Source organism: Cynoglossus semilaevis, chromosome 9 (genome assembly GCF_000523025.1).
Source record: "Cynoglossus semilaevis isolate Cse_v1.0 chromosome 9, Cse_v1.0, whole genome shotgun sequence".
Lineage (NCBI taxonomy): Eukaryota > Metazoa > Chordata > Actinopteri > Pleuronectiformes > Cynoglossidae > Cynoglossus > Cynoglossus semilaevis.
In genome coordinates, this window is record NC_024315.1 from 8,702,044 (window position 1) to 8,714,003 (window position 11,960).

Below are 11,960 nucleotides of genomic sequence, written 5' to 3' on the forward strand. Positions count from 1 at the left end.
ATTAAGACACTTGCACACCTCTGCCCAAAGCATTGGAGAGGTTAAGCAGCTAATCGTTAAAACAGTCCTCTGTCCAATTTTAGGTAATCTTCTCTTATTACAGTGGTACCCTAGGTGGGGGGAGCGGGTCTGGGAAGAAGCCACGAAAATATTGCAAGGTTTAAATTTCAATATTTTCTTTTTTGTGCCAATAAGGGAAAATTGCTCTACTTTTGTTATTTTCCAACTTTTTTTTCAAATTCAGTGGAGCTTTTCAGATTTGAAATTAACATGGGAGTGTTGGGAGCTTGACAACACTCCTATCTACAAAAGGGGGCGCTGCATTAAAAAGTTTTTTTTTGTTTGTTTTCTTTTTTCTTCTCGGCCTGTAGTGGAATATGTCAACCTGAGTGAATCTATGAACGTCTCTTAGTCTGACTGTATTTCATGGCCTTAAATACGTAATACTTAGTACTTAATACTGGAGAGCTACAAAAAGACTGACTCCATCCCCGGTGAACCTGAACTTCTCCTCTGTATTTTTACCCTACCTTTTCTTACACAGGTTTAGGGAGGGATGATTCATTTTAAGCTGAAAACTCGTCCTGGGTTAAGTAACTTCCTTTTTATACAGTAGCAGAAAAGTTTTCTTCCATTTTTGGTTTGTCTAACCTTCACATCCCACCCGGTATGTTAGAAACACACACAAGACTCTGTTTTGACAGCATGGCAGCTGTGGAGATTTGACTATGGTAATTGCTCGGGTGTCTGTGGTGAGTGCTATACATATATGGAGCCCAGAATGACTCCATGACTTTTGTTAGACTTGTCGGGCTGTTACTTTTTTTAAACGACACACATGCGCACACACACGTACATAAAATGGGAGTGTGACGCTTCTGTGTGATTGAAAAGCCACAGACTAATTGATGCTAGTGAGAGGCATCGTTTAACAGACTGTCCAGGCAGCAGCAGTGTCTCCTCAAATTTAAACACATTTTAAAATGTAATAGTCTTAAAAATATCAGTGACTCAATAGTAAATATATCCTCTATAAGGTGATTTCCTTCTGTCATTTCATTGGATTTTTTTTTACACACGATAGTAAAATATCTGATATCGAGATTACACCTGCACAAAAGCTATTCTTTATTATTTAAATGAGTATCTGTTTGATTGCAGTCTGACCTGACTGCTTCTATTTTGGGGGGAGTCATAACCACTCATAGTTCATACGCCGACATTATGACTCATTAGAGTGGTATGACTTACAATAAAAGGCTGATATTAACAATGGAACGCTGCGGTGCGGCACTAAGCCCTGACAGTGTAATAGTAGTGAACCAGCATGAGAAATCCCAGTGTCATCATCTGGAGCTAGTGGTTAAGCATATTATTTTTTACCTCTTTCTCTGCGATGTGTCAAAATGTGAAAGGTCTTTTTTTAATTTGTCAACATAGGGCCAAGGTAATTCCAAAGATTTGAATAATAATAAAGACTTGCCACATTGTTTTAGCTTTTAGCTCATTTTCACGCTTTTAAGCAGCATGAGCCGAATCTTGCTCTTGGGCTGTTACAATGGGTAAACTTTGTGACATGCTGTGTCTACAAAAAAAAAAAAAAAACTGCTGCTGAATTTCTTTAATTCTCTGGAAACCTTGGTTTGATTCTTTTACTCATGATTAGTCAGATATTTTTTCAATGAGACCCATCTGGCCTGAAGGCAGGCTGGTCTAATTACTCTGTCTACAAAGCCACACTTCTGCAGTTTGTGCAGAATAATACTATTTTTTTAACTCAGTGGTTCTCAAATTGTGGTGCGGGTACCACCTGTAGAAACCTTGGAACCTGCCTAAAGTACATGTACACATATATATACATATATGTGTGTGTCTATATATATATATATATATATATACATAAATGGAAAAGCTTAAAGGCCATAAGATGACCCAGTGACTGTAGTCTCTGTGGTATTACATTGATGGTGTCATAAATATTTCTTTGACCTTCAGGTGTCCCCTGACCTTATGCTGTAAGGTTAGCCACGACTTGTACTTTCTGCTGTGTCAGAGCTTGAGGTCCTGAGGTCGACATTTAAATGACAAAATCAATGTCTAAATGGACACACAGTCGTGAGGCGATGACCTGTAGCAGCCAAAGAGGATACAGGTTAATATTAATGAGATTATTGATATTCTCTGTTATCTTAAAAGGGAAACAATTAAATCCCTTAGCCACCCTCCTTGGCAGAGCCTCCCTGTGTATTGATGTTACTGTGAGCTTTTCATTCTACTGCTCTCTACTGACATAGCCGCTCACTACAATAAAACTATGGTCACTGTTTCATCAGAGCTAACAGAGTTGACAAATCACATAATCCCTGACTCTTTATAGAATAGTTACATATTTAAAAGGCAGTGTTAGTGTAACCTTTAAACACAAAGTGGTCTAAAAAGAGGAAAACAAAATGGAGGTTAGTTTAACCCTCCCCCCCCCCAACATGGCTGTATATGGACTGGCCCACAGTGTGACACCCCCTCTGTCCCTGGCCACGCCTTTTGCTCATTCTGGACCAGATCCCAGTGGAAGTCACGGTAAATCAAAAAAAATGAAGAAATACAAAGGTTTAGCACAGAAATGATTTCACTTCATGGTGTAATAGTGTGTTCACCCCATTTAAACATTGTTAAACATAAAGGAACTTATTAAGTCAGGAGTCTGTTAAGTCAGGAAGGCAGGAAAGAATTGTTTGGGGTGTGGTCTGGCAAAGAAAAGCTAAGTGAAGCTAAGCTAATGGTTGACAGTGAACTGAACCACCATGTTGTGGTTACTGTGTGCCCTTGTCCTCAACAATATTAATCAGCCCACGGTCTCCTCATAACGTGTCGTGGACATATTTATTGCCCTGCCTTCTGTGAGCCTGCTCTGAAGCTGAAGCCTCTAAAAAGCCATGCTAAGCGTTGGAATGCTAACTCAAACTGCTGTGTTTTTTTAACAAAATCTTTGCTGCTGTGTGTACAAATAACATGATGTCAACTGACATGTATTAGAATTTCATAGATTTTGGAGTATGTAGTTCCCATGTTTCTGCCCATATATTAAAATGCGTACAAAATGGGATTAATCCTCATAAATTAAATAAGAATCTAGTGTTGTTAAGTTTGTCTCAGACCAGACCAGTGTAATACAGCCTTTCTAATCAGACGTGCTATATTTAGAAGTTTTGGTGCCAGAGAAATTAATGCTCCAGAGCCAAAATGCTGTTTAATGCTAAAGGTTTTCCATTTCACTATTATTTTTTTCCCGTTGTGGTTCCTTTTTACCTCGCACGTAGGCGTCAGTGACTTTATATATTTTTAGAGCTCAGTAAAGGCCACCAGAAAAAGCAAGAACATCACAGTTCCATTCATTCTATTTTTTTGTGGATGTTCTTTTCAGATGGGCAGAGGTTCTCTCCACACTCCCCAGATTTCTTCCCTGCAGTCACAAATGTGTAGATTAATGATAAGGTTGTTTGGAGGCTCTGGTTGTTTGTCTGTGTATGTGTGTGTCCCTGTGATTGAGTGGGTGTAGCCCACCTTTGGCCAAATGTCAGCTGGGACTGGCTCCTCCTGAGACTGAACGGGGGAAAGTTTTTACACATATACATATTAATGAATGATTTAAATAACTTCAGTCAGAGTTGTTGCCCAATACAGATACAGAAGCCAATGAATGAACTGAAAAAATAATAATTTTCCAGGATATTAGCTGTGACGTTTCAGCATTTATACATGTTAAAGTACTGCAAAAGTCTTAGGCAGTTATGAAAAAAAGTTGAATTATAATATATATATATACACATATACATATATAAATATATATATAACAATGTCGGACTGATTATACCATATATTGATTAAATAAATAGTTGTTTATTTAATCAATTTTGTAATAAGGCAGTTTAACTCTTTACTCTCATTTTATAGGTTTTATACAATGATTTTAAATACTTATATACATATGTATGTTTGTATATATAGATATGTATGTATGTATGTGTATATATATATATGTTTTTACATATACAGTTTGTAATGATGTGTGTATATATAGACACTTGTGTGTCATATATTTCATTGCATTACTTGCTAACATTCTGCAGTGTATTTTGTTGCGTAAGGGGTTTGTGTACAGAAACTTCCCAAAACTTTTCGCTCTAAACTATCTAAGCGCCGAGGTGGTCAAAGGGTGACTTAAATCACCGCCCTGGAGATAAAATTCAAAACCAATCAGAGCTGATCCCATTCATATCCATTATACCCTGAACTGGATCGATCGTGACAAGGTCTGCAGCTCATCGCTCTGGGGCTGTCAACAGGGGCTAGCCCTAATCTATAGGAAAATGGCTGGCCACCAGCGCAGGCTGGAGGAGGAATGTATAAATGAAATATGGATGTTTATCAAGCTGGATGAGATTTATTTAGATGTGTGAGATTTAGGGTTTGATGTTACTCTCAGAGCTCGATGTGAACCAGGAGTTCATCAGACAGGAGTATGTGTGTGTGTGTGTGTGTGTGTGTGTGCGTGCTTATGTGTGCGAAATATGTGTTGGCTTGCATTACCAGCCTAAGAGGTGTTTTAAATGTTTTTTCTTTTTTCCCATATTTAAACCGTGTTGCCTCTGCGCCCCTTGAGCCTTTCCAAACCCCTGGGTGGTCGATATGGCCTAGTTTTGAAATTTCCTGCAGCTCACAGAGATGCACACTAACAACTACAGATACAATGCACCGTCAGCCTAACTCCCTGTACTCTGGCACACCGACAACAGTGCAGGCCTTTTAAATGAATTGAAACGACACGTATGAAGGGGCTTTGTTGTTTCTAATTCAACATCTGTGGGGACACGGGAATTTAAAGGGAGTAGGAGACGATTAAGGAAGGAAGGAAGGTGCTTGAAAATGAGCTGGTTGATAAGGGAGGAAAGAGGGAGAGAGGAGGTGCTGGAAGTATAATAATGTATCCCTGTGTATGGAGCTGGGCCAAGACACATGCTGTGAATAATATGTGGTGGTGGTTTTTTTTTTTTTTTTTGCTGAGACAGTTCAAGCAGCATTAAAAATATAATTCCAAATATGTCCCAGTGTCTGCCGTACTTTAACGACGACAGCCTTGGGAATGGATAATTAAGACAGAGCAGTTTTCCTCGTATACTTTAACACATTTCCAATGGCTCATATTCAATGTTAATGTAAAGGAAATTGATATCAGGAAGTCATTGGCTTTATTGGTGTTGTAGATGGGTACACACAGCTCTGTACTTACAGCGGAGGAAAAACGCTGCCGTAAATCTAAAAGAAACGCAACATAAACTATGTCACATTCAGAATGGGAGCTTAGTAACCTCAGCAGTAATAGCTCTGCTTTCCTTTTTTTTTTTTCAAATATAATTCCAGCCTCCAAGGTCTGCAATTTTTTTCACACAAACAGCAAAGCCTGTGCTCCCAGGCTAGGTGAACCTGCATACAAAACACCAGACGATGAATTCCCCCCTCTTTATTTAGGCGAATCGTAGAACAGAATACAGACGTACTGATGGATACAGGTAACAGCAGGTGCAAAGGAATAAGATTTCTCACCCTGAAATCCACCTTCAGACCTGAAGCTACTCAAGTGTTCAGTCCCTGTGTCTTAGAGATGATCTGAAGTTAATGCGGCTTTTCCAAAGGAAATATGAAACTTTAAATCCACAGAGCAGAGGCTCTACAGTAGTTAGCCTCTGACCTTCACTGTGACTTTCCAGCGTCTGTCCTTTCAAGGACAATGGAAAACAGAGTGATTGATTTCATAATTATCCAAATGACCAGTTGACTCATTGATTCTCATGTAGTAAGGTGTCTTTTTACATTGACTGTCAAAGTAAATATTTGCACTCAGTTAGAGTTGGGTTACAGTACAAACCCACTGAGGATTGTATACACTCATGGTACCATTACAGATCAATGTTTCTGAGTTAGCATAATGCTAGAGATATAGCAAGAGCATTGTCAAAGTCTAGGAATAGTCTTATTGTCAGGATTGGTTCAACTGTGGCCAAAATTACAGGATTGTCTTATGGACCAGTTTAGATTAGTGTTTTGACAGTTTGGATCCTCGGGCTCAAATATTACATAAATACATAACTATGGAAGCCATGCTGTAAACACAGAGGCTGCTGTTGCAGCAGGTGGGATGTACCCACTAGCTGAGATTGTGTGACAGGTGATTAGCCTAGCATTGTTATCGTGTCAATAAATCGAGTTAATAAACTGTCAGCATTTGTAGCATATTGTACATTTTCTAGTAAAGCTGCTATTATTCATAAATAATGTTATAATAAATGTATGGTCTACAGCTGCCGCAACAATGCTGTTTTATTCAAATTCAGGGATGCAGTGATTATTTTTCCCTGACATAATAATTTATAGTCCTCAATAATCAGTTCGAGGCATATGTGGAGTGTTTAAAAGATGCTGCTGAGTCGGTTTGACTGATAAAAATGTAATTAAAAGCACTGTGAGTTTAAAGTTTTAATAAAAATCAGCTGCATTATTGAATGACTCCAGTCAGGTTGGATATTTTATAGCTTCCTGTAAGGGAATATTTGTGGCTGTCAGTACTAGACATGAAAAAGCTGACACAAACACATACAATCTCTGATCATTTTGTTTTTCATACTCTACCACATACTGCGTATAGAACTAACGATACGTTTCAGACATTTGGATGCACTGACAACAGGTCAGAAATAAAACCTCAGCTACGTCACTGACTGTTGGCTCATGTACACTTCCTTTATTTTAAAGCAGCGCCAGCACACACACACACACACACACATCACAGCCTGCCACTGTTTAACATTTATACTTATGTGGTTCCATAGTGTAGAAGTTAGCACGCCTGCCTGCCGGAAGATGAGAGCCGAGAGTCCTGGGTTCGATTCCCATACGGCAAGTAAAAAAAGAGTCAAGAGCAAAATGAAATCAATAGTGACATCTAGTTGTGGGCCAGATTTGAGGGGTCCTTGGGGTGGAAGTGGACTGTGGGCCAGGTGTTTGAAATCTGATATAAGGTAAACTTTAACAGCAGAGGGTGTTTAGACATTAGTGCTGAGTGTAGAAGCCTTGTGTGGTTTTCATGATGGAGCTGAGGAGAGCAGCATCACCGGTCCAACCACAGGACCCTGAACCTGATATTGGTGACATACCAGGATCTTGTTTTTTTAGTTGCTGTAAATCTTTTTATTAATTCTATTATGTCTTTGGATTCTTTAAGTGTCATATTTTTTTTTTTCTTGTTTGTGTACAGCACTTTGGCCAACTGTGTAGTTTTAAAGGGTTAGATTGATCAATATTGCAGAAATCAAATTATCTGAATTATAACTAATAGAATTGTTTTGGTGGATAATTAGTTTAATTATATAAATAATACTTTTTTAAAAAATTGAATTTCCAAAGCTTTAAAAAGAAGGACACCAATTTGACTGGTACATTTAATTTGAGTGAATGTAACTAAGTATTTGGAAATGACCGGCCTCAGCCAGAGCAGCAGGTATTTGTGACACCTGCTGCTCAGAGTCTTCAGCACTTCTGTTCCAGCCACCTCTGTGTTTCAGCCTGCAGGTCGCTTCAAGTATCAGAGCTGGGAGAATTAGAGCAGTGTTGAATGGAAACTGTTCACATCTGAAATCGTTTTGTTTGAGCCTTAACTCATGGATCATTCACTCTGTCGTTTTTACTCATTCACAGGTTTTGATGCAAAATATTTACATGTTATAAATTGATTAAATAAGATATTGAGATGTTCAATTCACAAATTGATTAAATAAGATATTGAGATGTTTTCTTTAGAAATAAAAATTGTTAGATTAAATAAAAAAACAAAATAACAGCAGCAATTCTCCCTGACTGTGATGAAAAAAAAGTGTAAAAGAATAAATATTAAACCTACATGTAATCCACTGGCCTTCATTTCCCAGTGATACTGTAAGAGTACTGCAAGAGTGCAGTAACTTTTGACCAGAGTACAGTTGTCGGCACCATTTCAGATTCATAATCCTGCCTCTGGGAGGTGATGACTTTCAGTCACAGCTGCATTGTGTTTTGGATAAGTGTAGTCCAGGGTGAGATGTGGACATTTTTGGCCCAAATAAAATATGTCACATATTTTTTCAGGTGTTTTCATTTACGGTGATGAGATTTTGTTTTTCCTGGAAAACTATTTCCCTTAGCAAAAATATAGTAAATAAATTACCCATGTGTTTCTCTGCAGAGCCAGTATATAAATGCTGGCTGTATAAGAAAGAGTAGATCTAAAAATAGATAGGCATGTGTGTTTGTGTGTTTGTGTGGATATAGCTGTGGGGACATTTTTTGATAAATACTATTATTGCGGGGACACTTTGTCTTCATGGGGACATTTTGAATGTCAGACTGGCAAGAGGTTAAAGGTGAAACCTGGAGTTAGGATTAAGGGTTTAGATTGCTTATTAGCTATACATTAACTTCACTAGTTAGGTTAAACTAACTTAACTGTTTGTTAAGTTAGTTGGTTCTATTATAGGGCTAGATAAGACATAAACGTGTGTCCGTGTGTCCTTTTGTGTATGTTTGTGTGTGTATGTTTGTGCGTGCGTGTGTCAGGTGCTCCGTAAGTAGTCCGCTCGTCTTATCTTGACCTACTTGAATAACTTTTTGGTGTTTTTTCCTCTAAATTTCGTGTATCTTCCTCACTGCTGCACCCCTCTTAACCCCCCCCCCCCCTCTCTCTCTCTTCCGCTTTCTCTCTCTCTCTCCCACTCCCTCTCTCTCCCCTCTGGAGCTTATCTCGGTGCGCATCGTCAGCATCAGTTTGAAGTCAATCTGACAGCCGCTGCCTTGCCCACTTCTTTATCCCGTCACTCTGGTGGTCACTCGGTCTCGTTTAAGAGGTTCATCTCCGGACAAGTCATCTTAACGTGAGTAATTATTCATGTACTTTCTGGGACGTGAGTCTATGTGTGTCTGTCTGTGTGTGTGTGATGGTGGGACCGATGTCGATTGCCGCCTAAGTGAGCGCGTCTGTGGACAAATGTGATGATCTTTTATTTTTCTCCCTCTTTCTCGGTGTGATGTTGAATTTTTCTCCCCTCTCCAGTTCACTCGGGACTGTGGGAGCGCGTCCGCCCGCTGCCTTCAACTTGCGGTAAAGAAAGACACGGGAAACTCCTCGGGATTCTCCGCACACCCAGCTCTCATCCGGACCTTCTGGTGAGCTCACTTTGGCCGAGACTCTGACTTGGTCCAAGTCCGCTGCACTTCACACAGCTGAACATCTACGGCTCACAAACTGCACCACAGTAAACACTTATTTGCAGCGTGGAATCGTCCCGTCGACTTGTTTTTGCAGCGTAGAAATAAGAATGTTATGAATGTGTGATGCAACGAGATGCAGGAGGCAGGTGAATCACTCATCTTTTCCTAAAATAGTTTTTGTCCCATGGCTGCACAGCTTTTGCCCATTATGCATGGGAATTAAACATAGTTATTGCGACAATTACCAACCTGTATTCCCCTCACGCAGGGGTGGAGATAGTAAAATACAGCCAGGCTTTGCTGAGGAGGTGGAGGAGGTGGAGAGGGGGGAGAAATGAGGTGAGGAGGAGAAGAAGAAATAGAGAAACATTTTAGGAATCCCTCAGGGAAGCTTTCAACCTTTTATGGCATGGACTTTATTAGTCTTTTATTCCTCTACAATGATGACACTGTCTGATATCTGCTCTAAAACCTCTAGTTAATATGCTATTATCACCAGGGCCGTTACCTCACCCACATTAGGGGCTATATGTAGATTGTGACATCCTACAGTAAGGCTGGCTGTACTGTAGGCAGGAGTCCACTGGGCCTTTTGATGCTTTTATTGTCCTGTTTATCAATTAAGCTTGTCTATAATAGAGATCTCACACATCCTCCAAAAAGAAAAAAAACAACATTACTCTCCCACACACCAGCCGTTAGCATCGCACCTCCTACATAGCCACACATGCTGTCCTCGGCCGATTATCTTGTTATGTGCCACCATTTGGTCTAATTGAGATTCCCAGCTTAATGTAACGACAAGTCGATCTGTGCGTGCACGGACAATCGAAGGACCGCTCGAAGGCTCCTGAGCGGTGTCATCAAGGGCGGATGGAGGGGCCGTAAAGACACAACGGACATGACACAGTGCCCGTGGAGGTTGTCTGGGTAGTTTGCTGTCGGGTTTCATCGCCCGCGTACAGTATTGGGCCGTCATTGTCAAGTATGAGTTCTTATACATTTGTGGTAGGGACTGTGTGGTTACTCGTGTGTGTGTGTGTGTGCAAGCTAGGAATAAATGAGCAAAAAGCAGAGAGGGGACACAGAGAGAGCATGAGACAGACTATTCTATCTGGAACTTGGAGGAAACAGAAAATCTATGTAAGCAGTTTTTTTCTCTTAGCGTATATATTTATATATTTAGCTGTCAGGGCCTCCTCTGACACACAGTGGGCTGTTCAGGATGTGACATGCTCGCCACCAGCAGCAGGTTTGTGCCAAGGAAGGACACGGTATATTTAAACTTAACCGTATAACTTCATAACGAACAAGGGGAGGCTAAGAGGAATGACTCAGTCAGGCCCAGTGACTTAAACGAAACGGGAACGTTGCATAATTCACATGACAAGAGAGGAAAACTGCCAGACAACAGTTGAGGGTCCGTTCTGCCACGTCTCCTGTTAGCCAAGCGTGGCCCAAAATCTGTTGTCGAAGAGCAAAAATGGAAATGGCTCTAAAGAGATGTCAGCAGATGAGTGGTGGATGTTTGACTCAATTTAATCAGAGTTCATGTTTCTACGGCGATATTTAAAGGAAAAAGTGATCACATATCTGAGGAGATTTGTTTCACGGGGAGAGGGTCCCCTGTCACCCCTCCTCCTTTTAGCTCCTGTGCTTTCCTTGGATGGGTTTGGAGCTGGGGATTCACACACATGCTCTGGGAGAGAATTTGAATCTTGTATGGTCGTGGCCAGCCAATCGTGCTACGAACCAATCATTTAGCCTCGGTGACCCCCATCAGCTTTTTTTGTCAGGTGAAAATGAGATGATGTATTCTCAGATGATGATATCCCGACGCGGTGGCGCTGGTGGCAGTCAAAACGACATCGGTGATAATGTGGTACTGATGAAGATTTCTTTGAGATACTAACAGTTATTGGAGATAATACAAGTTATCATCAGTGCTGGGGCTGTGATGCATTTCTTAGATTACGATGGAGTGTCAGTTGATTAAATTTATGCTGAGATTCATCTTATAAAGGACAAGGATTTTTTTTTTCAAGTGAGCTTTTATGTTTGAAAATGCTCAGAATTGATGGATATTAAAGTAGAGCAAACACCAGGTTGGAGTGCTCAAACAGACGCGTTGAGTATCACTCCACAAAGTCCAAGGATAAATGTACTTGAACGATGAAGTAGAAGAGTCAGTACGTATGCAGTACTAATGACACAGGAATACAAATGCAGTGATAAAGCCAGGCCTTCACATCTCTTCTCGTTATAGATAATTAAGATAATTAGAGATTTTTTTTTTTTTTTTCTCACAAACCTTCTAATTGCATCGTGAACCCACCATACTCTACATGGCCTTGGGTTTAAACATGTACATAAACAACTCAAGTGCGCATGAACTGCACACACACACACACACACACACACACACACACACACACACACACTGACACACATACCAACATAGAGAGACAGACATTCAGGGTTTTTAGCAGGGACAGCCCTGACATGTAGGGACGACTAGTTAGCTGCACCACAACCTTCTGACAACGGTTCCAAATGTAACTGAGCCCAAAATTAATTGTCTGTGAGAGAGAGAGAGAGAGAGAGAGAGAGAGAGAGAGAGAGAGATGAAAACACACACACACACACACTCTGTCTCTACCTCCTCT

At 40.3% G+C, this 11,960-nt stretch overlaps 1 protein-coding gene across 18 annotated transcripts in view; it reads left to right on the forward strand.

Annotated features, from left to right (window-relative positions):
- The first annotated feature begins 2,026 nt into the window (after window positions 1-2,026).
- Window positions 2,027-11,960, forward strand: part of ptprdb (protein tyrosine phosphatase receptor type Db) — a 143,127-nt gene continuing 133,193 nt past the window's right edge. For 6 of the 18 annotated variants that reach the window (XM_017035226.2, XM_025058780.1, XM_025058781.1 and 3 more), the window contains exons 1-2: window positions 7,885-8,957; window positions 9,137-9,249. The gene's annotated coding sequence lies outside the window, so the exon portion shown is untranslated. Of the gene's footprint in view, window positions 2,578-7,883; window positions 8,958-9,136; window positions 9,250-11,960 lie in introns of those variants that run through there. The other 12 variants (XM_025058786.1, XM_025058787.1, XM_025058788.1 and 9 more) reach the window with 7 other exon arrangements.